Source organism: Dasypus novemcinctus, chromosome 25 (assembly GCF_030445035.2).
Source record: "Dasypus novemcinctus isolate mDasNov1 chromosome 25, mDasNov1.1.hap2, whole genome shotgun sequence".
NCBI classification, from domain to species: Eukaryota; Metazoa; Chordata; class Mammalia; order Cingulata; family Dasypodidae; genus Dasypus; species Dasypus novemcinctus.
Genome location: NC_080697.1, coordinates 26,775,502 through 26,800,375, shown reverse-complemented (window position 1 = coordinate 26,800,375; position 24,874 = coordinate 26,775,502). Strand labels below are relative to the sequence as shown.

Sequence of the window (24,874 nt, the reverse complement as noted above, 5' to 3'; positions counted from 1 at the left end):
AGAGGCTCTCTCTCACTAGGTTTGCGATAATTAACAAGCTGCGACTCAATTCCCCCTGACATGCATTGAGGAAAGACACCCTCCCCCGCCATAAGCCTACGTGTCTGAGACCATGGCACTTTTCCTAAGGTTGAACAAAGAAACCACGTGGAAAAGGGAGTAAAGTGAGATTAAGACCTTCTTGTCCTGCAAATCAAAACAACACCTGTTCCTCCAGCATTCCAAGAAAACATAACTCCCTAATCCACTACCTTGTAGCCAAACAAGGGAATATTTTCACCTTTAGGACTTCCTATTGGCTCCTGCACCTCACTCAGACCTTCAACCCCCTCCCACTGGCTATCATTTCCCCGCCTAGGAATGTACTGTATAAATTCAAATCCCCCCTTCCCAGAAGTGGTCTGAAATCTCTCTTCAGATCCCCGCCGTGCAGGTGGGGAGGTTGAAATCTGTTCTTCAGACCCCCTCCATTGGGAGAGCTTCCCAATAAACTTTCTGCCTGCAATCAGTCTCTGTGTCCCAGTGAGCACCTCTTTTCTCCAACAGTAAGTAATACTGTTATGAAACCTAAAGCCTTATGAAAGTGAAAATTATGATGTATAATTTATTGTGACGGTATCTCATTGTTAAAATTTAACTCTTTCTCACTCAGGATTTGTGTGATTCCAAACTCTTTGAGATATGTCTGCAATTTTAATATTATATGATTATGTCATTTACAATGCTTTCACTTCACAGAAAGATAAAACTAGTTGTTACTTTAAATAACTTTTCAAAATCAGTATTACTTTAAAATTTAGATAAATAACAAGCAAAACATTTATTTAATGTTCTGTATATAACAGTGTAACCTAATTCCAGGAAATTTGGAAAGCTAAGGTAACCCCACACTCCCATATATAAGTAATATTTTAATTTTAGCTTTAATTTTATTTTAGGAGGTACTGGGGATTGAACCTGGGACCTTGTAAATGCAAAGCAGGTGCTCGACCGCTGAGCTACACCCACTCTTCTAATTAATATCAACATTTAGGAATATGGCTCTCTTGCATTTTCTCTTTCTTTTTCTGTCTTTTTATTTGCTGGTATATAAATTGAATATTAATTTGTCTTCACACTATTTTATTATTATTCCAAATTTTATTTAATGCCACAAATCTGGAAGGTAATTTTAATGGCTGTATACATTCATCCTTTAATTAGCATTGGAGCTTTTATCACCTTTTTTTTTTTAAGATTTATTTTTTTCTCTCCCCTTCCCCCCTCCCCACCTACCCCGGTTGTCTGTTCTGCTTCTATTTGCTGCATCTTCTTCTTTGTCTGCTTCTGTTGTTGTCAGCGGCATGGGAATCTGTTTCTTTTTGTTGCATCATCTTGTTGTGTCAGCTCTCCATGCGTGTGGCACCATTCCTGGCAAGGTTGTGCTTTCTTTTCGCACTGGGCAGCTCTCCTTACGGGGTGCACTCCTTGCGCGTGGGGCTCTCCTACACGGGAGACACCCCTGCGTGGCACGGCACTCCTTGTGTGCATCAGCACTGCACATGGGCCAGCTCCACACAGGTCAAGGAGGCCCGGGGTTTGAACCGTGGACCTCCCATGTGGTAGATGGACGCCCTAACCACCGGGCCAAGTCCGCCGCCTTATCACATTTTTTATTACTAAAAATACTGCAGCTTTGAACACTCATGTACATGCCAGCTTTGAGCAGTTCTCTATGTTGCAGTTTGGGTTCCTGGGGGAGTAGATTTTGAGATGGATTTCAGCATAGAAAGTTTATTATGGAGTGCTTTCAGGACCAAATTCTGTGTAATGCAAGGATTCTTAACCTTTTTTTTTCCATGGACCCCTTTGTCAGTCAGGTGAAAACCACAGACCTCATCTCAGAATGTAATAGCATATAGTTTTATGACACTCAGTTAGCGTCGGGTCTAACAACTACCATAGTTTTGAAGTATTGGATGAGTGTAAGTGACTTTTTGAGATATGCAACAATTGTAATGTGAAATGAAATGAATACCACTGTAATTTATTGCATACATTCAGAGGTGAAGGAAACCCTTGATTTCAGTTAGAGGTTAGAGAAAATAAAGATGTTTTTTTTTTCAATTCAAGCTCATGGACCCCAGAAATCTTTCCACAGACTCCTGTGTACCCCTGGTTAAAAATCCCTGGTATAATGGAATGGAAGGAAGCAACATTGGGCAGGGGGAGAAATTGGTCTGGGATGCTATATAATAAAGGCCTTAGCTGGCCCCACTCCAGTTCTGAAGCTGGTGTGATCTATTAGAAGATATCAAGCTGGGGAAAAGGAGCTGAGACTTTATTCACTCATCCAGGCCTAGCAAGCAGGCTGCTCGGGATAAGGGTGTGATGTGACTGTGAGCAAAATGACACTACTCAGTGGAAGCATTTTCCAAGGAAGACTGAATGCTTTCTGTTGGCAGCATTGCCAGCCAAAAATAGTAATAATAATAATTAAATTTAAAAAAGAGAATAAAACCTTCTGACCTAAATGAGGATCAGTGGCCCATCTCAAGGGCCAATAGATCCTCTAGGTCTACTTATTTCCTTTGGATAGTATTTTATATTTTGTATAGCTGCTTTAAAAAGTTTCCAGCTTTTTACTACACATTGCCAATTTTTTCTCTAGAAAGGTTATGTGAATTTTAATTCCCATCAGTAATGTCTGAAAGTGTCCCTGAATAGATATTTCTCATTTTCATTATTTGCCTAGAGCCAAACACCATGCCATGCTTGGAAGATTCCCACATTGTAAGTAGTGATGGAGATAGATCTGCCTGAATCCTGGAGCAACTAAAAATATTGGGGAATGAATGATGGACTAGAGCAGACTTACTGTTCTTCTTATTGTTAACTTATTGTTATTCTAGCAATGGAAGAACTTTTATCATTGATATGGAGGCAGTGGCCACCAGAGGTTCTGAAGGGAGGGAGAGAGAAAAATAGATGTAATATGGGAGCACTTTCAGGACATTGAAATTGTCCTGAATGACATTCCAATGACAGATACAAGCCATTACATATCTTGTCAAAACTTACAAAGTTGTGCAGGAGAGAGTTTAAACTATAATGTAAACTGTAATCCACACTTAGTGGCAATGCTCCAATATATGTTCATTAATTGTAACAAACATACCACACTAATGAATGATGTTGTTAATGTGGAAAAGTATGGGAGGGGTAGGGAGTGGGGCATATGGGAATCCTGTACATTTTTTGTAGCATTTATGTAATCTAAGAATCTTTAAAAAAGTTTTTTAAAAGGATTATATATATATATATATATATATAAGATATGCTCTTCCCAGTCTCTTTTGCACCTATGACATAGTCATGGCCAAGGTTCTGTCTTTTAGATACATCCTCCCAGAACTTAGAATCAACAGCTTATAATAGAAAGAGGCAGGGAACAGGGAGATTCTCTTTTGTGATAGAGGATATTGCAATAAGGTTGAGTTCCTCAGGAAGCCATATTAGTAGGAATTACTACTGGTTCAAGGTTGATCTAATCCCAAAGGTGTCAGCAGTTTCAGTTGAACAGGGATGGGAGTGAGACAAGTATTCGCCATTCATCAAGTCTGCTGCACTAAGATATGGACTGGGATTCCTGATTGTACAGCCACTTGGCCTGGTTCTCTAGTTGTCTGGTGGAGTCCTTCAGCTTCCTAATATCCCCTTCATATGTTTATTTTCTGCTTAAAACAGCTGGAGATAATTTCTGAGGCTTCATATCCACACTCACATTAACATTGTTTTAATCCTAACTCATTTTATAGCCAATGCAATGCTATTTACTTTTTATTATAATTTGCACTCCTTTGAAGGCAGACAAATTTTTAAATTGATAATTTTGCTCACCCTTTTCCCATTATTATAGAATCTTGTTTCTAAAACGGTGTTATTATCATCTCTTCTTAGTAAGAAAAATGTTTAATTATGCTTTCCTAGAACTATTAAACATCTGGATCAGTTCAATGTTGAAGTCCTAGGGGTGTAACTCTTGTGTGAATAATTAGTTAAGGAAGTTCAGAGAGTAATCTAAGTGCAAAGCAAGGTGATGGTAACTTGAATGTAGCTGTCTCTCCGATTTTGCAATGACTTCTGAGGAAGAAGGTCTCAGCCACTGAACTGCAGTTTTTTTTGCATTTTCTCATAGAAATGCAAGCCAAGAGTTATGACTCAGAAGGTAGCACTTTTTCATGTAAGTTAGTGTATGTGATGAATTTTGCCTTATAAAGTCTTTCATGCTGTGAAATAGCTTTCTGAGATTTGCGTGTCCTTTGGGGAACATTGTTAACTCTAATTGAAATGGAATCTGCTGGAGATTAGAGGCAGAGATTCCTTTAGTGCTACATGGAAAGCTAAACTCTCAGATGGGGAGCAAGGGAAAGTAAAGAGAAAACTTAGTGGAAAGAGAGAATAAGAATTGAAAAAAAAAATAAAAGTATGGTGCAAAAAGGTAGATAATACATAGGGATGAATGATGAAAGCAGGCAATTGCCCTGGCTCTGCCAATAACTACCTATTTAGCTATATGCAAATAATTTTTAAAATCAGGAAATCCTTTAATTTCCTCATTTGTAAAATGGATTAACAATATACAATCTGCCACTTTCCAAAGAGGGCTTCCTAAGAAATATGTAAATGCAGTATGAAAATATAAATAGAAAAAAGAGAAAAGAAAGAGATTTCCATGGTTTAGAAAGGTAGATAATGTGCATTGTCATTTACCTATACATAGGATGATTCCATCCTTGAGTTTGCCAATGCTGAATCCCTCAGGCTACTGTCTCTGTGTGTGTCACATGTCTTTGAGCAGGTAATGGGATTTGGGGAAAGGTTGACAGTACATATTTCATCAGTCTCTATTTTAGAAAAAAAAATTTATTCCCCTCCGAGGTGCTTTTAGAATTTGCCTCCAAATTCCTATTAAATTTCCTCCTTTTATAGGCAGTCTTACTCTCAAGCAGAACTATGTTAAAAAGTCAAAGCCAGTCCCAGATTTGAAAATGCCATGTTCAACTATCCTGAATTTATATTTTGGGGAAACCAACAATTACTTCACCAAGCTATTAGAATAAATGAAATCCAAGCCAGTTCCAAATTTGATGATTAGAAAATAAAATCAGTCTATCAGTAATAACAAAGGTTTACATTTGTAGAGTGCATTAAGATTTATACATTAGTGTGTATGTGATTTCATTTAATCCTTATAACTGCTCCTGAGCAAGGGTTTGCTACTCAATACATACAGAGACCAATGTTATGACATTGGGATTTTGAGAAAAGAAAAAGCTTTAATGCAAAGCCAGCCAGCATGGAGATGGATTCATGGCTCAAATCTGTCTTTCCAGTCTGAGAGTTAAGGGAGATTTTATGGGGATGGGAGGTGAGAGGTGGGGATAGAAGCAGGGAGATTTGACTTGGCATAGTCCAAATGGTTAATTATAGAGCTGTCCATATGTGTTAGAGTGGATTTTAGACCAGGTCTTCCTTATTGAAGGACTTCTCACATTTAATTTGCTTCCAATGTCTCTTTTCCTCTTAATCTTGGTCCCAAATGAGGTGACTTCGGTTCCTGGTGTTTCAAAGATCATCTAAAGGACAAAAGTCAGTGTTTTCTGTGTATGCTCAGGTTATGTGTCCTACAGTAACACAAACTCAAAAGAAAAGGTTACAAAAACAGAGGCCATCCCCTCACAGATGACCAGTGGTTTGGCCTGCCCACAGTTTCAAACAATCCTACGCAGTAAGAATCATTGTCTTAATTTTACAGATGAGAAAACTAAGATAAAGATGAGCATATATTAGTTTTCTCTTGGTCACACAAGAAATAAGTTTTGGAACAGGGTCTCAAACCCAACTATTCTGAATCCAATTTTTAGCTCCTTCCATGCAAACATATTGCCTTCAGCAAAACTACTTTTAAAGCAGAAAGTCACATTTAATATTATAGTATTAAAAACTGAAAGTAAGTAGATTATTTTAGCTCCAGATACAATTTGTTTTATACAATATTTCCAGTAAAAATACATCTGATGTTAGAGCCAAATTTTTACTCCTGAAAATCACTTTTCAGTTTTTTTTTTTCTGTTCAATTTTTTTTTTTTAAGGTTCTGGGGCCGGGGATTGAACCCCAGCCTTCATATGTGGGAAGCTGGTGCTCAACCACTGAGCCACATTGGCCCCCCTAGTTGGTTTTTTCATTTGTTTGCTTGCCATTTGTTTTTTGTTGTTGTTGTTTGCTTATTTTTAGGAGGTACTGGGGACCGAACCCAGGACCACCCATGTGGGAAGCAGGTCTTCAACTGCTTGAGCCACATCCCCTCCCTCCCTTCATTCTTAGTAGTAGTTAGCACAGAGCCTGGAAAATGATAAGTAAATCTTTAACAAAAATATATCATCAGGATTCTGGACTTAGGACTTTTTGCAATTCACTCTTACCCCTTTATTTTCATTTCTTCTTTAATGCAAACATTTATGAAGTCCCAGTTGACTGTGTTGACACAGAGGATAGATAGATTTGACTCTTTCCCTGCTTTCACAGCCTAGTTTTAAAGACTGTCATAAATAAATATAGAATAGAAATAAAATATAGAATAAAAAAATAAAATAATGGCTCATATAGAGATAATATGTGTACAAGGGAGCAAGAAGGAAAGGATTGTCAGGGAAGGGCGTGAAAAGATTCCCAAAAGAGACACAGCTTAAATCTTAAATGATAAGCAATTTATCAGGAGGAGAAAAGGAAATGGTCATTCAAAGGAGGTAATGGAGTTAAGCACAACATGTATGAAATCATGATTCTGGAAAGTATACAGGATATTCTGGAACTGGAAGCAGTTTATCAAGACTAGACTGAACCAGCACTTTTCATTCATTCATTTTTGAGTCTATTTTTATATACTATCCTTCATTAAACATGCACATACATTTGTGCATATACAAATTAAGGAGGTTTAGAAAAGTATAATACAAAAAGAAAAATAAACAGTTAAGAAAATTAGGAAACAGGAAAGCAAGAAAATTATGGAAATAATAAGGCCAGATGAGGCCAGCAAAATTTGAAATATAAGTTTATACATGTGTGATCACTAGGAGTTCCAATTTTATTCTAAACTTTATAAAAACTAAGAAAAAAGTAAACAAACAAAAGAAGTAAACATGATTGATATGAAATTCACAGTGAAAACAGTCAGGAAAGCAGGGGGAAATTGAAGCATTCATAGATGAAAGAAAATTAAGTGATTCTGTCATCAGCAGACCTACCTAAAAATAATAGCTAAAGGAAGTTCTCTAATCAAAAAGGTAACAGTGAAATAAATAATACTGAAACATCATGAAAAATACAGAAAACAAAACTATGAATAAATACAACTGAGTTTCCTTCTCTTGAATTTTCTAAAGTATGGTGATGGTTTAGGCATAAATGACACCAATGAAGTTCTAATTATATGTAGAAGGCATACTTAAGGTAACTTTTATACTTACTTTTATAGTTACTTTTATACTTATAACTATTATACATAGGAAAGAGTAAAGAAATGCAAAGTAACATAATATTGCTACACATGAACCGAGAAATAATCTGTGATATTTTATGTACATATAAGTTGTGTATAAATAATGTATTACCTAGAGAATTCATTATGAAAACTATACAAAGAGATACATTCAAAACACTATTGATGGGAAGTAGCTGTGGCTCAATTGATTGGGCTCCCATCTACCATATGGGAGGCAAGCTGGCCTGCACCCATGGAGAGCTGATGGCCCTACCTGTGGAGAGCTGGTGCAGCAAGATGACGCAACAAAGGAGGACAAGCAGACACAGAAGAAGGTGCAGTGAATGGACACAGAAAGCAGACAGCATCCAAGCTGCAAGGAGGGGACGGGGATAAATAAAATAAAAATAAATCTTGAAAAAAAAACAACAAGTACTATTGATAAATCAAAATGGAATTCTAAAAATAGTCAGATAATTTACAAGGGAGCAAACAGTGAACTCTATTGTAAACAATGGGATATAGTTCATAGCATAATCATAAAGATGTTCTTTCATGAACTGTAACTCATGTACCACAATGCCAATGCAAGCTGTTAGTAATGGGGTGGTATTTGGGAACTCAATACTTTTATGCATGATTTTTCTGTAAACCTATCACTTCTCTAATGTAAATATATGTAACAAGATGAAAGATTGAAAGTTAAAAGATGAAAAAATATATAACATGCAGCATTCATTTATAAAAGTAAAAATGACTATACAATAACATATAAAGTACATTTGAAATTGAAGAAAATTACCAGACAGAGAGGGGCATTTTATAATGATAAAATCATCAATCCATCAAGAAGACATAGTAACCCCAAATGCATATGCACCAAAAAGCAGAGCTGCACACTACATGAAGCAAAAACTGATTGAAATAAGGGAAAGTAGATAAATACAAAATTTTATTTGGAGACTTCAAAGGTCCTCTCTTGACAAATCATAGAACAACTTAGAAAATCAGCAAGGATATAAAATAACAACAAAAATCTCAAACAATAGTATATTATTGATAGTAATAAAGCTCTCCATCCAAAAACAGCAGAATATGAATTCCTTTTCAAATGCACATGGAACATATGTTAAGATAGACCACATTGTGGGCCATAAAATAAAATACAACAAATGTAAAAGAGTTGAAATCATAAGGAGGTGTATTCTCTGATCCTATGGAAGCAAATTAGAAATCAAAAATAGAAATATAATAAGAAAGTCTGTAAATGTAAACACTTGGAAACTAAACAACACAGTTCTAAATAATCTAGAGGTCAAAAAGGAAGCCTCAAAGGAAATTTAAAGAAATTTATTGAACTAAATAAAAAGAAAAATATAACTTATCAAAATGTATTGGGCACAGCTAAATCAGTGTTGAGAAGGAAATTTATAGCACTAAATGCATATATTTAAAAAGAAAAAAAAAGTCCCAAATTAATAATCCAAAAGCCACATCAAACATTTAGAAAAAGAACAAAATGAACTCTAAGGAACAGAAGGAAAATTATAATAAGCAAATTGAAACAGAATAAAACAAAGAAAATCAATGACTCAAGAGTAGATTCTTTGAAAAGGTCCAAAATTTTGAAATATCTCTAGCAAGACTGATAAAAAATTTGAAAAATAAGTCATAGCTTATCAATGTCAAGAATGAAACATAAGATATCACTAGATTCTGCAAGACTTCAAAAGGATAATAAGGAAAAATTACAACCAACTTTAAACAATCATATCAATTTCATAACTTAGAGGAATGGATCAATTCCTTGAAAGACACAAACTTATGCAATTTACCAAATATTAAATTAAAACTTTGGATAACCCTATAGCTATCAAAGAAATTAAATTCTAAATAATTAATTACACTCACAAAAAAATCTCTAGGCCCAGAATGTTTCACTGGAGAACTCTACCAAGCATTTAAAGAAAAATTAGCACTAATTCTATACAACCTTTTGTATAGAAAAAGAGGTTAGTCATCCAGATTTATTTTATGAAGTTAGTAATATCTTGAAATCAAAACCAAAGACTAATATCACTCTGGAAAATGTATGCAAAAACCCCTAATAAAATAATAGCAGATAGAACTCAGGAAAATTTATTCTGTGGATCCAACTTTGGGTGAATACTCAAAAAATCAATCAATGTGATATGTCATTTTAATAGGCTAAGGAAGATAAAACACATTGTCATATCAGCAAAAGGACCTGACATAATTCAAAACACATTCATAATAAAACTCAGAAAAATATGAATAGAGAGGGGACTTCAGCTTAAAAAGAGCATTTACATAAATCCTTGTGGTTGTAGTTAACACACTTGGTTAAAAAATGGAGATTTACTGGCTCATGTAACTGAAAATTCCAAAAGGAAGACAGATTGTGCTATATGGTTTTGTTTTTTGTTTTTTAAACTTTTTAAAAAGAGTCTTTAGATTATACGTTACATAAAAAATATAGAGGATTCCCATGTGCCCCACCCTCTCCCCCACATACACTTTCTCACATTAACAAGATCTTTCATTAGTATGGTACATTTGTTACAATTGATGAACACATATTGAAGCTTTGCAACTTACTGTGGATTATAGTTTACATTATAGTTTTTTGTTTTGTTTGGTTTTGGTTTTTGGTCTTCTTAATTTTTTAATGTTTATTTTTTTAAATTTTTATTTATTTTTACACTTTTTAAATTAACGTTAATAGATCACAAAGAATGTTACATTAAAAAACATTAAAAAAATATAGAAAACATAAGAGATTCCCATATACCCAGCTCCCCACCCTTCCACCCCATCATTTTTGTAAATTATATATTTTTGAAGATATATACATCACAAAAAAAATGTTACATAAAAAAATATAAGAGGTTCCCATATACCCCACCCCCCACTCCACTCCTCCCACACCAACAACCTCCTCCATCATTGGGGCACATTCATCGCACTCAGTGAATACATTCTGGAGCACTGCTGCATCACATAGATAATAGTTTACCCCGTAGCTCACACTCTCCCCCAGTACTTTCAGTAGGTTAATGCAGGATCTATGAAGTCCATAATCTGACCCTGCAATATCATTTAGGACAACTCAAAGTCCCAAAAAAGCACCCACATTACATTTCTTCTTCCCTTTCCCTGCCCTCAGCAACTACTTATAGGCTATGACAAAATGTATAAAGGCCTGTATCCATCACTACAATGACATGCATGTCCTACATGGTTTTATATATATGTATATATATATATATATATTTTTTATTATCTTTTTTTAAAGATGCAAGGATCACACAAAATGTTACATTAAAAAATACAAGAGGTTCCCACCCCACCCCTCCCCCCACGCCCCCCACATCAACAACCTCTTTCATCAGTGTGGCACATTCATTGCATTTGACAAATACATTTTGGAACTAATATGAATGAAGCAAATCAAGCTAACTCAGAGAGCTAGAGCCTACGTGATTTTAATAGGACTTTGTGACTTGCTTCCCCAGCTTCCTCTACTATGAGTGGTTTTGCTCTCAAGCTGGTTTCCCTTACATAACAAAATGCCTGCCAAAGCTGATGAGTTTGGTTATATATTTACTGGTCAATCAAGCAAATTCCTGAGAGTCACTCTGACAAGGCTAACTTAGGTAAATAGAATGGCCTACCCTTGATATTGTAGGTATGGTCAATTTATGGGCTACATTGAGAAGTGAATGAAAATCAGAGTAATGTTAGGAAAGGGTGCAAATGACCAAAAAAAGTGCCCATTTCAGTTTTGAAATGACTTTTTAAAAAAACATAGAATAGATACTATATGTTCTGAAAGCCAAATCCTTTCTGGAAGAAAAACTTGGCTTTGCTATTATTAGAAGTCAAATCCTAATTGAAGACGAAATAAGGGTTTATTCATATATGTGTGTGTGTGTGTGTGTGTGTGAGAGAGAGAGAGAGAGAGAGAGAGAGAAAGAGAGAGAGAGAGAGAGAAGAGATGAAAATTCAAGCTGTTTGAGTGTTCTGAAGAGAAAATGAGGGTCACCTGGGCTGGGAAGAGAAAGAGGAAAAGAGAAGGTGGAGAAGGAGAAGGAGGAGGTAGCTGGTAAATCCCTTGGAGAAAGGATAAATCAGAGAATGAACGCACAGACAAGAGAATTAGCATTGGGAGTTTATTGACCAGCACAAGTGCTGGACCTTAGAGTGACCTCATTCATGGTTTATGACCCTGAGACTTCAATACTAACCAAACTCTCTCTTTGGATAGCCCCCTTTTCAAAGGTTCAGGACCCACAAAGCTAAGGTGAATGGGTGGGGACCTAGAACCTGGCAGGGCAGTGTGACATGGAAGGACACCCTACCCCAGTATGTGTGCTTGGTTGACTTTGGACCAGTGTAACTTGAAATTTTCCTTAAAGGGGCATGGAGACCCTGGTGAAAGCCACTCTGTTACATATACATATTTCCCTTTTTAGAAACAAACCATACCACAACATACACTCAGGTTTATCCTTTGCTTTTTCGCTTAACAGCATGTCTAGGAGATGTTTTATGCGAATATATATATACTTATATATAAATCAATCATTCTTTTTACTGTCTTTATAATGTTCCATTGTATGGAAGAACCATATTTTATGGAATGCCTTAGGTGCTACCTATATTTTGCTATTACGCTATACTGTAGTAAAGATCTTTATGGGTGTACAAGAGTATATCTGTAGATATTCATCTAGAAGTAGAATTAGTAGGTCAGAAAAAATCTTTTGAGTCATCTAGAAATGGCCACCTAGAAGTGGAATTGTTGGATCAAAAGGAAAATATAATTTTTTGTGTGTGTGTTTTCTATGTGCTAGGCACTATGGCAGGTACTGGAGAGAGACTGAGGAATAAGGTAGGCTTGATCCTTATCATCATGGGACTTTACTGCAGGAGACAAACTAAAACACACTAAAAGACAATTACACATTGCAATGTGCTATGAAGAAAACGAGGGGCTAAAGCTAAGAATGTTACATTTAAACTGATTTATTTTTAGAATTAAAATTTTATTTCTGTAAAAAATTTTATCAATAAAACTGCTTAATAAATAAATAATTGTGCAAGAATAGCTAGAAACGGTAGCTATGTATAGCAGGGGAAAGACACTGAGAGGTGAGGAATCCTCTTGTCTGTTTTTTATTTATTATTATTATTGAGATAATGAAAATGCTCTAAAATATGATTGAAGTGATAAATGCACAACTGTATGATTATACCAAATACCACTGATTGTACACGTTGGATGAATTGAAAGCTTTATTAATATGTACCAATAAAATTAATTTGTGGTTTTTTAAAAAATTTTTTTAAAGATTTATTTTTTATTAATTTCTCTCCTCTGCTTCCCCCCTCCCCCAGTTGTCTGCTCTCTGTATCCATTCGCTGTGTGTTCTTCTGTGACCGCTTCTATCCTTGTCAGCGGCATGGGAATCTGTGTTTCTTTTTGTTGTGTCATCTTGTTGTGTCAGCTCTCCATGTGTGCTGCTCCATTCTTGGGCAGGCTGCACTTTCTTTCACGCTGGGCGGCTCTCCTTATGGGGTGCACTCCTTGTGCATGGGGCTCCCCTACGCGGGGGACACCCCTGCGTGGCACAACATTCCTTGAGGACATCAGCACTGCTCATGGGCCAGCTCCACACGGGTCAAGAAGGCCTGGGATTTGAACTACGGACCTCCCATGTGGTAGGCAGACACCCTATCCATTGGGCCAAGTCCACTTCCCATTTTGTGTTTTTTTAAAGTAAATGATCTAACACAATTAAAAATGTTATCAAGAGTAGTTTGAATAGTGCTTGTCTTACCATCATATAAATTATTATACAGTCACCATCTTTTCTATGCCTTCGCCAATTGTCATACTCCTTTCTATATATGGATCAGCTTCCAAAGTTGCTTCCTTTGCACTTTCAATGTTGTGAAATATCCAAAGTTCCTGTAATGTGGAGGCTTCTGACAGAATCACTTCCGAGACTTTGTCATCCTTTTCATCACAACCACTTTCCTCATTTATGTCTTAAAGTTCACCTTCAGTAAGTTCTCTTGAATAGTGGCAGTGTCAACATTCCCATGGTCAGCTATATCTTCTGTAATTCCATTTCCATTCCATTCTAATCCCCCCAAAATTTTTTTGCACAGTCCTGCACTACTGTGCAAAGTGAAGACTGCCTGTAATCCTTGGAATCTGAGGACAAATTTCACCACAGTATCCTTATCTAAACCAGCAGCTTCGCCAGATAGTTTAATATTAATCAAGACATGATGACTTCTGAAGCAATGAAACCAGTTTTTATAGGCAGTATAATGTTTCTTTTCAGTCTTATTGTAATTACCATTTTCTTTCAACATAGCAACTAATTTCAACACTTTGGCCTGAAAGTTAGCCAAACTGATTTGGATTTATTTTTGATTAGTCTTCAATCCAAAGTAGAAGTAAATGCTCCATTTCAACCATGAGTGGCCTCCTGCTCCTATGCATTTTAAATTAACAGGTGTTAAAGCTACTTAATCTTGTTTTTATATTTATCAGACTTGTTCAATATAGTTCGTATCATAGTTTCATGCAGGCCTAAGGTTTCTCCCTATCTTGGCTTTGCTATCACGATTTTCAAATCTTCTAATCACATCCGACTTCACTTTCAGTGTTATCACTTTGTATTTCTTTGCTGCCCCATTATCTTTGTTGACCAATTCCCTCTATCACCCATTTTTGTAAAATGTCATAGAGGTTTATCACCGGGAGACAAGGCCATACAATCACACACTTTGCTGTTTGAACATGAACTGGATAACAGATGTTCGGTGACCAATCACCAGAGATTCTGAAGGAATTAATGTGATTTCATCATAGATCATGATGCACAGCTGTTATTTGCATAATGATTTGTGGACTAAAGAGCTAGCCACAAAGTTTGTAGTTTATGCAACTATTCACAGTACTGTGGTAACTGAAAATTTTTTTGCAGACCAGTGTCATTTAACCTAACTGTGGTAACTGATATTCATGCATATTGGAACCATGCAGAGAAAGGACAACCTGTAAATAAAAAGAAAATCTTGTTATATAAATCTTCAAATTCTTGGTCAGATAAAACTGAAAAATTATGTATTGGAAGAAAAATACCCTACAATTTTATTCCTCCTCAGCATATTTCAAATAATTATCTTCAAGACCCAGATATCTTTTTCTAACATCTCCAAGGATATAATTCCTTGGCCCATCTTAATTCCATTGTGGCAGGGTGTCTTGCAGAAAAGTTTCGTTGAATTACGAGTTGATGTATTCTCTTATTAGATCTCAATACACCCAAGTCCAACCGTACCAATAGTTATGTTATCTCCACATCAGGGAGTCAGAAACTAGATGCCCCTGGATTTGCCTCAATTTCTGTCTGATTCTCTGCTTCACATTCTTGGCTTTGGCCTCAAAAAATGAGCCATGGTGTCAGATTGATCCAGGCAGGTGAAAACATGATTTTTAGCTTTGGTATAATAGATACTGTAATATTTATTCCAAAGAAGCACCAGCTTACATTCATACCTACATACTTGACAATATGGTACCTTCAAATCTTTTGATCTTTGAAAATCTGATAGGCGAAAAATATCATGTTTGCTTTTATTTTTGCTTTTATTTGCATTTCTTTAATTATGAGCAAGGTTGAGCTTCTTTCATAATTTGAGTCTTTTTTGTGTGTGTACTGCCTGCGTTATAACGTTTGTCCATTCTCCTATTGGATTGTTAGTTTTTTTCTTATTGATAATAGAGCTCTTCAAATAATAAATAAATTATCTCTTTGGAACATATTTTGCGGAAAAAAAACAACAACCAAGTTTATTTCTCTATATTAGCAGTGAATACATGGAAACCAAAATTAAAAATACAACGTCATTTACGATTGTCCAAAATATTGAAATTCTCAGGACATCTTACAAAAATTGTCTAAGACTTGTATGCTCTAAACTAAAAACTGCTAATGAAAGAAATAAAACAATGATTTAAACAAATGAGAGATGTACCAAGTTCATTTACTGGAAGTCTCAGCGTAGTGAAGATGTCTGTTCTGCCCACACTGCTATACAAGTTTAACCAATTCCTATCAAAATCCTATAAATATTTTTGTGGATACACACAAGATTATTCTAAAATTTATATAGAAATGCATAGGAAGTAATAGAACTAAAATAACTGAACAAAAATAAAGTGAGAAATCAGTCTACCTTATTTCAGGACATTATATAGATATGGTAATATAGACTGCAAGATTCTGACAGAGATAGAGACACACATACAAGTGGAATAGAGTAGAGTACCCAGAAATAGATGTGCACAAACATGCTGACTTGATTTTGTCAAAAGGGAAAGCAATTCAGTATAGGAAAGATGGCCTCTTCAACAGGTGGTGCTGTAGCAATGGACACATAGACAAAACAAAACAAAGAATAGAACATGTCTATTTCTGTAAAAACTAACTCAAAATAGATCAAAGATTTAAACATAAATCATAAAACTATAAAACTTTGAGAAAAGCACAGAGGAGAAAGTCTTTGAGATCTACGGCTAGTCAGAGTCCTTAGACTTGACTCTAAATGTATATTCCATTAAAGGAAAAATTGATACATTGGACTTCATCAAAACTAAAAACTTTTTCTATGCAAAAAGACCATTTTAAGGAGGAAAATACAGCTTACAAATTGGGAGAAAATATTTGCAAACCACATGTCTGACAAAGGGCTATTAATATTATCGTCTATATTTAAAGACTGTAAAACCTTTATCATAAACAAAACAGATCTAATTTGAACTTGAGCAAAAGGATTGAAGAGACATTTCATAAAAGAGGAATGCAGAAGACAAATAAGCACAAGGGATGCTGAAAATCATAAGCCATTAGGGAAATGCAAATTAAAACCACAATGAGATATTATTATAAACCTTCAAGGATTACTAAAATTTAAAAAAGAAACAGTGTCAGAAAATGTAAGAAATTGGATTATTCATACATTACTGGTGGATATACAAAATGGTACAGCCATTCTGGAAAACAGTTTGGCATATTAAAAGAAAACATGCATCTACCATATGATCCAGGAATTACACCTTCAAACATTTATCCTAGAAAAACAAATGTATAACACACAAAATTCTTATTGGAATGTTTAAAGAAAGTTTATTCCTTACAGTCTCAAATACAAAACAACTCAGATACCCTTCAATGGATAATTGTTAAATGAACTCTGGCACATCCATACCATGAAGAATCACACAGGAATAAAATGGAATGAAATATTGATATACACAAATAACTGGATAAATCTCCAGAAAATTATGCTATATGTAAAAGCCAATCCAAAAGGTTGCATACTAGATGATTCCATGTATACAATACCTTTGAAAAGACAAAATTATAGAAATGGAATGCAGATTAGTAGATGCCAGGAGTTAAGGAAGGGGTGAGAGTGGATGAAAAGTATGGCTGTAAAAAGGCAACATGAAGGATCTTTTGGTTTGGACTGTATCTTGTCGTTATTGATATCCATGTCAACATCCTGGATGTACCATAATTTTGCAAGATGTTACCATTGGGGAAGCTAGGTAAAGGGTAAATGGATCTCTCCATATTATTTCTTATGGCTTCATGTGGAACTAGTTATCTCAAAATAAAAAGATTTTTTAAAAAACTCATAACTTCTTAAAACAGATCTAAAAAGAAATGGAAAATCTGATTTTCCTGCTTTTAAGGAAGCTGAATTTTTTATTAAAATTTTAATTTAATAAAATACCTAGCTCAGACAACTTGGCTATTAAATTCTATCCAAAACTGAAGAAGAAACATTATAACTCTTAAAGAATCTCTTTAAGAATCTTGAGTCCTAGGGATCTCTACATGGCTAATTCCATGAGGTCAATATAATGTTGTTATATCAACATCTTAAAAAGACATTCGAATAAATAAAATTAATGAATACAGTTGCAAAACTATCTGACAAAGTTTTTTCAAACAAAATTAGCATTATATAAAAATAATAACATCATGACTAAGTAGCAATATTTAAAGGACATTGAAAGCAAATTTACAACTAATATGTTTATTGGTGAAATATTGGCCATGCCATAGACGTATTTCTCCCAGTGATCTAAGACAGTAAAAGACAAGAAAAAAAAGGCGGCGGGGGGGGGGGAGAGTGAAAGCATAAAATTTGGAAATGAAGAGTAAAACTTTTGTTTTCATAGAAAATTTTAAAGACTCTACAAAACAACTTTGGAACAACTAAATTATTTTAGAAGCATATATGGATATATGTACTGCATGTAGAAACATTAATGATGTTTTCATATACTAGCAAACAAATAATGGGGAAATTTAAAAATCCACTCTATTTACAAAAACATCAAAAAACAAATATTTAGAAATGCATCTAATGAAACTTGTCCAAGTCCTTATTTTGAAAATTATAAAACATTAAGAGAAATTTTTAAATGATTCAAGTGAATGGAGAAATATATGTGTACATACTCAATATAAATACGATGCCAATATTAACATTTTGATCTATAAATTCAATGTGAACCTAATCAAAATCCCAGGAAGATAGTTTTATAGTAATTGGCAAGTTGATACAAAATGGAAATGGAAAGGACATAGATAAGCCACAACAAATTTTAAAAAGAATGTTTCAGTACTCACACTACCAGATTTTAAGTATTTTTATAAAACTATAAATATGAAGACAGTGTGGTATTGGTAAAAAAACAGACAAATAGACCAAGACATAGACAGTCAGTTGACTTTCAGCAGTAGCCAATTCAATAGGGGATATGTGTTTTGTTTTTTTCCCCCAAAACTATTGGTGAAACAACTGTACAAATATAAGGAAAATGAAAGCAAGAAATTTCAAGAAACATAGTTAAAATGGTTAAGATAGAATGCCTCAAGAAACTAGAAATAATTCTGAAAGATGTTAGAGACCTCTGCAGGGAAAATTATAAAATATTTATATATAATAAAATAATTACTAAATAATGGAGAGATAAATTAAGATCACTTAGGAACAGTTAATTTAAATATATCAATTATTGATAGATTGATAGGTTCAATGAAATTTCAATAAAATTCTCAACATATATATAGTAAAATTTTAAAAATGGATTCTAAAATGTAAATTGCATGTAGCAAAGTAAAGAGAAATGCAAACATTTTTATACTCTTAGAATCATGAAATGGGAAATTTGTTTTTAACACTCTTTTATTTCCTCTTTAAGTGCTCTTCTTTCAGAATTGCTCCCCTAAATACCTAGGTATCTTTTACTAATTCTTTTGCACAGAAAACACCATTCTTCCTTTGGGATAGACAGTATAGAAATTTAAACCTCAGGCTGTTAGTGGCTGCTTTAAGCTACATAAATTGAGTCTAATTTTAAAAAGAGGAGCCCAAAATATAAAAAATATATAAAGTTTGTGTGAGGAATAAGGTATTATAAGAAATAGGGAGAAGATGAGCTCCTGAATCAAGCCAACCCTAAAGCAAGTTGTACCTTGGACTTCCCAGTTGTTTGAACCAATAAAGTTGCAATCATGCTTAAGCAATTGTATTGTGTTTCTCTCCCAGGACAGTAACTGTAAATGTGCTGACAAAAAGATCATCTATGCTTCTCATCCCAGTATTCCTTGGTCAATCCCCGAAATGCCCCTTATTACTCAGCTGCATATCCTCTTTTAATTTTACTCACTGTTCCACTTACTGTCAGTGTTATCTCCTTTACATCTTTTCTGCTTAGTCTTGTAGCCCAAAAGCCTTGTACTGAACTTATTTAATAGATGTGGTGGTTTGAAGCTGTTAAGGACCCCGGAAAAACATGTTCTTAAATTTAATCCATTCCTATGGGTGTGAACTCACTCTAAGTAGTGTCTTTTGATAAGGCTACTTCAGTTAAGGTGTGACCCTCCTTCAGGGTGGGTCTTAATACTATTACTGGAGTCCTTTATAAATGCAAAAGAGCGAGAGAGGGGGGGAGAGGGAGCGGGAGAGGGAGCGGGAGAAGGAGCAGGAGGAGGAGCAGGAGAAGGAGCAGGAGAAGGAGCAGGAGAAGGAGTGGGAGAGGGAGCCTGCTAAGGAAGCAAGAGGCTGAAACCAACCAAACCAGGAAGAGAAGTGAGAAATCAGTAGATGCCACCCTGTGCCTTGCCATGTGGCAGAGGAGTCAAGGATCACTGGCTAGTCTTTGGGAAGGAAGAAAGCATCACCTTGATGATGTCTTAAATTGGATATTTTCACAGCCTCAAAAGTATAAGCTAATAAATTCCCACGTTTAAGTCAACCCATTTCATGGTATTTTTCTTGGAACAGCCTAGGAAATGAAAATACTAGAATATAGACAATTCTAAATATCTGGTGAAAGATTTAGTGAATCCTACTTAACCCTCTCCCACCCCTTCTACTAAAAATATCTAGAGATGTTCATTTATTGCAAATGAATTTCTCCATCATCAGCCCCTTTAACACCCATTATAAATGAAATCTCATTATCCATGCCCTGACTTTATTTGCCTTGTATGCATACATAGAGATGTTTCTCATATACCCCACATAAGGCAAGGTCATAAATGGGAAAGTTGTTTGCTACTTTACCAAAGATGTCTCCAAACTATTGCTTTTCTACTTTTATTTCTTTTGAATTTCATGTTGTACCTATCACCCTCTACTCCTATGCATCTTTGATATCTAACAACTTTATGATCTTTTCCAAACATACCTAAAGGCTGTATGGCATTGTTGTTCACAACACCCATTTCCCTTTACTCTGTGTAAGATAGCTAGACCCATTTCCCTTTATTCTGTGTGAGATAGCTAAACTACAGCTCCCTTAGAGCTAAATGTGATCATTTGACTGAGTTCTGGCCAAGAAAGTTCTATATATCTCATGTCATCATTTCTAAACCTGGCCCCATAAATCCTCTATATTTTTCTTTTTCTACCTACTAGGTGGATGTTGACTTCCAGGGCAACCCTGCAAGATGTATGCTGAAGATGGCAGAGCCTTGAAAGACTGTGTGGAGCAGAGCCCCTTGCTACTGATTGAACTTTAAATGGTCAAGAAATAAACTACATTATGTGGTTTATCTGTCTCTGCCCCTAGAGTTACCATTGATAACATACCATGTTACACCACCGTACTGATAAATTTTGTTATTCTAGAATTTTAGGATTTAAAGGGACCCAAAAATATACTAGCATTTTAATTCTTGGAACTTATCATAAAGCAATTTACCTCAACTGGCCATAACCATACTATCATCTTTGAAAACTTAGGTACCTAATCAAATCTCTAATATCAAACTCTTATATATCGAATTTTTTCTGTGATTTATAATTTTATTGTTTCATCAACACTAAATTTATCATCTTTTTATCTCTCATTAGTCAGTTCCTTTTCCATTAATCTCAAGGATTATTCCAAAAACTCTCATCAAGGAGGGATGCCTCCTTGTCCTGGATCTTAACTCTGACTTAACCCACTGACTACTACCCTTTTACATTCTTGGAATATGCTTCTTTTTTGAGGCAATTGAAGTCATCATGTAAGGCACATGTAAGATGTGCCTCAACAAAATATTCTAAATAGCATCATTTTATGTCTATCACCTCTATTCCTACCTTTGACTTAGGAACCCTATAATACAGACTCTTTGAGTGATTTGAAGTGAATCACTTAAACTATTTGAGTCATATATAAATTGGGAATAATAATTATTGAACCATCTGCTTAGTTCTATTGCTATAATGACTAAATAAAATAATGTATATCAAAGTCCTTTGAAAACCATAAAGGGATTTATAAGTCTACAGGATTATTGCAATTTTTTCTATGTTGCTATTCTAATTTCCAGTTAAATGATATTTAAACATCCGCTCCTAGTCCTCAAATATACTTTATTATTGAACATTCCAGAGTGTCAAGTTGCAAGTTTTATGGAGACAAAATTCTCTGTGGTCAGGATGTTGGTCTTAATTTCTTAGTTCCATGATCATAAATTAAATCCTATGTTTAGTTAACTGTTAGATATTGTATTCATCTGGCTTCTTATATATGCCATTTCTCATTACCTCCAGATGCACCAAGTAAACATTTCTTTCACTGTTATTTCCACGCTTGGAATTTATAGCCTATGTTCAACTACCAAATAAACAGCACCAGTGACCCAGACAGATAGTTCAATTTTCAGACTTCTCTTGGTGATATGTTCAATGAACATTTTGAACTTCTATCATATTCAAGGTTCTGTGCTCCTGAAAGGTACATAGGCCATATATCTCCTGCATTTCATCAGCCTGCAATCCCCGTTGACCAACCAAATTAGGAAATGTCATCTATATCATTCATCTGTTGTTCAAGCTGAAGCCAGGAACACATTCCCAATTCCTGTCTCCCTTAGTTGCTGTGATCCAATCAATCAATAAGCCTGACAATTTTATGAGCTATTTCTCAAATGTTTACCTTCTTCTTTTAAGGCCTTTATATCCTTCCATAACCTGGTCCCTGCATATATCACAAGCTTTATGTCACATATATTTTGTTCAAGTAATGGGAACATATTGTAATTCAAAAAATGTGTCATGATTTTCTACATTATCCATGACTTTGCTCTTTGAGTTTTCTTTAACTAGTACGTAATTCTCCTGTTCTTTTCCTAGCTAATAATATATGACTATTTCAGTCCAACAGGTAAAGTATCCCTTCTAAAATCTGCTTGAATACAATGCACAAATCTCAATAATAATGCTTCATATTTGTATACAACTTATATGTGCATCTATCTCCACTATTAGACTTTATTACAGGAATATCTCAATAGCAAGAAAGTATCAAGGTCATCTTAGAATTCTCAGAAAATTAGTATGAATTTGGTATTAGCATAAACTCAAATTTGGTATGTGTTTTAGTCAGCCAAAGGGGTGCTGATGCAAAATACCAGAAATCTGTTGGCTTTTATAGACAGTATTTATTTGGGCTAGAAATTTACAGTTACCAGGACATAAAGCATGTTACTTCCCTCCCCAAAGTGTATTGCCATGTGTTGCAGCAAGTTGGTTGCCGACATTCAGCCTTCCTCTTCCTCTTAAAGCTCCATGGTCCCATCTTCCAACATCAGTTGTAGGCTGGGATAAGTCTTGTCTCTTTCCCAGGACTCATTTCTGTCCCAGCTCAGCTGCTCTGTTTTCTCCACAAGGTCAGCTGTAGACTATCAGCCTCTCTAGGCTTTGTCTCTCTCCCCAGGCTTGATTCTCTCTGGGCTCAGCTGCTCTGCACTCTCCCATGTACTTACTTCCCAGGCTTCAGCATAAAAGTTGAACATCAAAACTCCATCAAATCCCCAACATCAAAATTCCAACTAACTCCTCTGCTCTATTGTGTAGTTTTCTCTGTGAGTCTCCACCCCACCAAAGGGGTGGGGACTCAATGTCCTATTGATGTGGCCTAATCAAAGCCTTAATCATTATTTAATCAAGTAAAAGTGAAACCTCCGAGTCCAATATAATCTAATATGCACAGAGGGATATTCACAAGCATAATTCAATATCTATTTTTGGAATTCATAAATGAAATCAAACTGCTACAGTATGAAAACAATAAATACTTGTTGTATAATTAATTGAAATTATTTTCAAAATAAAAACTACAATCAGAATGCTTAAAAGCAAAAACAATTGCCAAAAGACAGTAAAATAATATCTTCAAAGTGCTGAGAAACATTAACAGTCATCCTAAAACTCCCAGTAAAATAAATAAGGATGAAATACATACCCTGAGAAAATTTTTAAAAAGCAAAATATGGAGGTTCTAACTCCTAGAGAACTTTAATGAAATATTTATTAAAGAGTATGTTTCATGAAGGACAAAATTCAATTAGGAAAAAAGGACTGATGCTACAAATAACCTTTCAGCAATTCTAAATACATCATCTAAATAAAACAAAAAAATAGTAACAAAGGGGTGGGGGAGGTGTCAAAATCGTGGTAAAACTAAAATATTTGATGGCAACAGATAGCAAGGGATAGGACACTGATGAACTTTAAGCCATTTCAGAGTTCTTGAATGGCTTGATAATAGAGATGTTAAGCAACATTATATTTTGGTAAAAAATTTTTTTGATGATTTATTTCATTTACTTCTTCCCACCACCCTCATTGTTTATACTTGCTGTGTCTGTTCATCTTCCTTGTTTCTTTAGGAGGCACCAGGAACCAAACCCCAGACCGCCACTGTGGGAGGGAGGCACTTAATTGCTTGAGCCATCTGTATTCCCTGCTTTGTTGTGTCTCTCTTTTGTTTCTCTTCCTGTGTCTCTCGTTGCATCATCTTGTTGTGTCAGCTTGCTGTGCCTGCCCATTGTGCCAGTTCACTGTCTACTTTATGAGGCACTGGAAACCAAACCAGTGTCCTCCTATGTGGTAGGTGGGAGCCCAATTGCTTGAGTCGCATCTGCTTCCTGTAAAATTTTAATGGTACTACTAAGGGACAGTAAGTAAAATGTTTATCTTCTAGACCAGGAAAGGCAGTACAAAATTATAGAAAAACTTAGTTAAAGAAGAAGAAAGTAGAAGAAAGTGAATGAAGCATAGACAAAGAGTATTAATTATGCTACGATCAGATGTCAGGAAAATTCCAAAATTTATCAGTAATTTAAGGCAAACTAAGTAATTAAATGGCATAGATTGTTTAGATTGGGAAAACATCATAAATGGAAATGTAATTTGGTACTAACTCACTGAAAAGAATTTAGTCAATGTATACCAATGTATATTTACTAACCAAGTAATACCACATCTAGGAATTTATCCTAAAGAAATAATCAGAAGAAATATGCAGCAAAAAAAAAAAAACAGATGTAACATATGCAATGCAATATTCTAAAGTCATTAATAATATTGTCTTTATATTTAATAGCATAATAGCATTGCTAACAATGCTATTATGCTATTAAATATAATGCTATTTTAAAAATACCAGGTTCCCAAAACCCTATATACAATAAATCTAAAGTTTATAAAATTTAATTTTATTAGTGCATAGAAAATATCATATTTATGGCCATGAAAATGTACTATATTTGTAATCAGAGAAACACTAATGATATTTCTGTGAAGTAGAACTCATAGTGCACCTCAAACGTACTTCATATCCAGTACAATTTGGTGGAGACACATTTTACTGATAAGGAAATGGAGGTTCAGAGAGATTTGCAATATCCTGGCTGATAAGACTTTGGTGCTTCATATATAGATAT

At 34.9% G+C, this 24,874-nt stretch overlaps 1 protein-coding gene across 1 annotated transcript in view; it reads left to right on the top strand.

The window, feature by feature from the left end:
* The first annotated feature begins 414 nt into the window (after positions 1-414).
* ADAMDEC1 (ADAM like decysin 1) overlaps positions 415-24,874 on the top strand; it is a 47,098-nt gene continuing 22,638 nt past the window's right edge. Inside the window, exons 1-2 of the mRNA XM_058287851.2 lie at positions 415-545; positions 20,571-20,677. The gene's annotated coding sequence lies outside the window, so the exon portion shown is untranslated. The remainder of the gene's footprint in view (positions 546-20,570; positions 20,678-24,874) is intronic.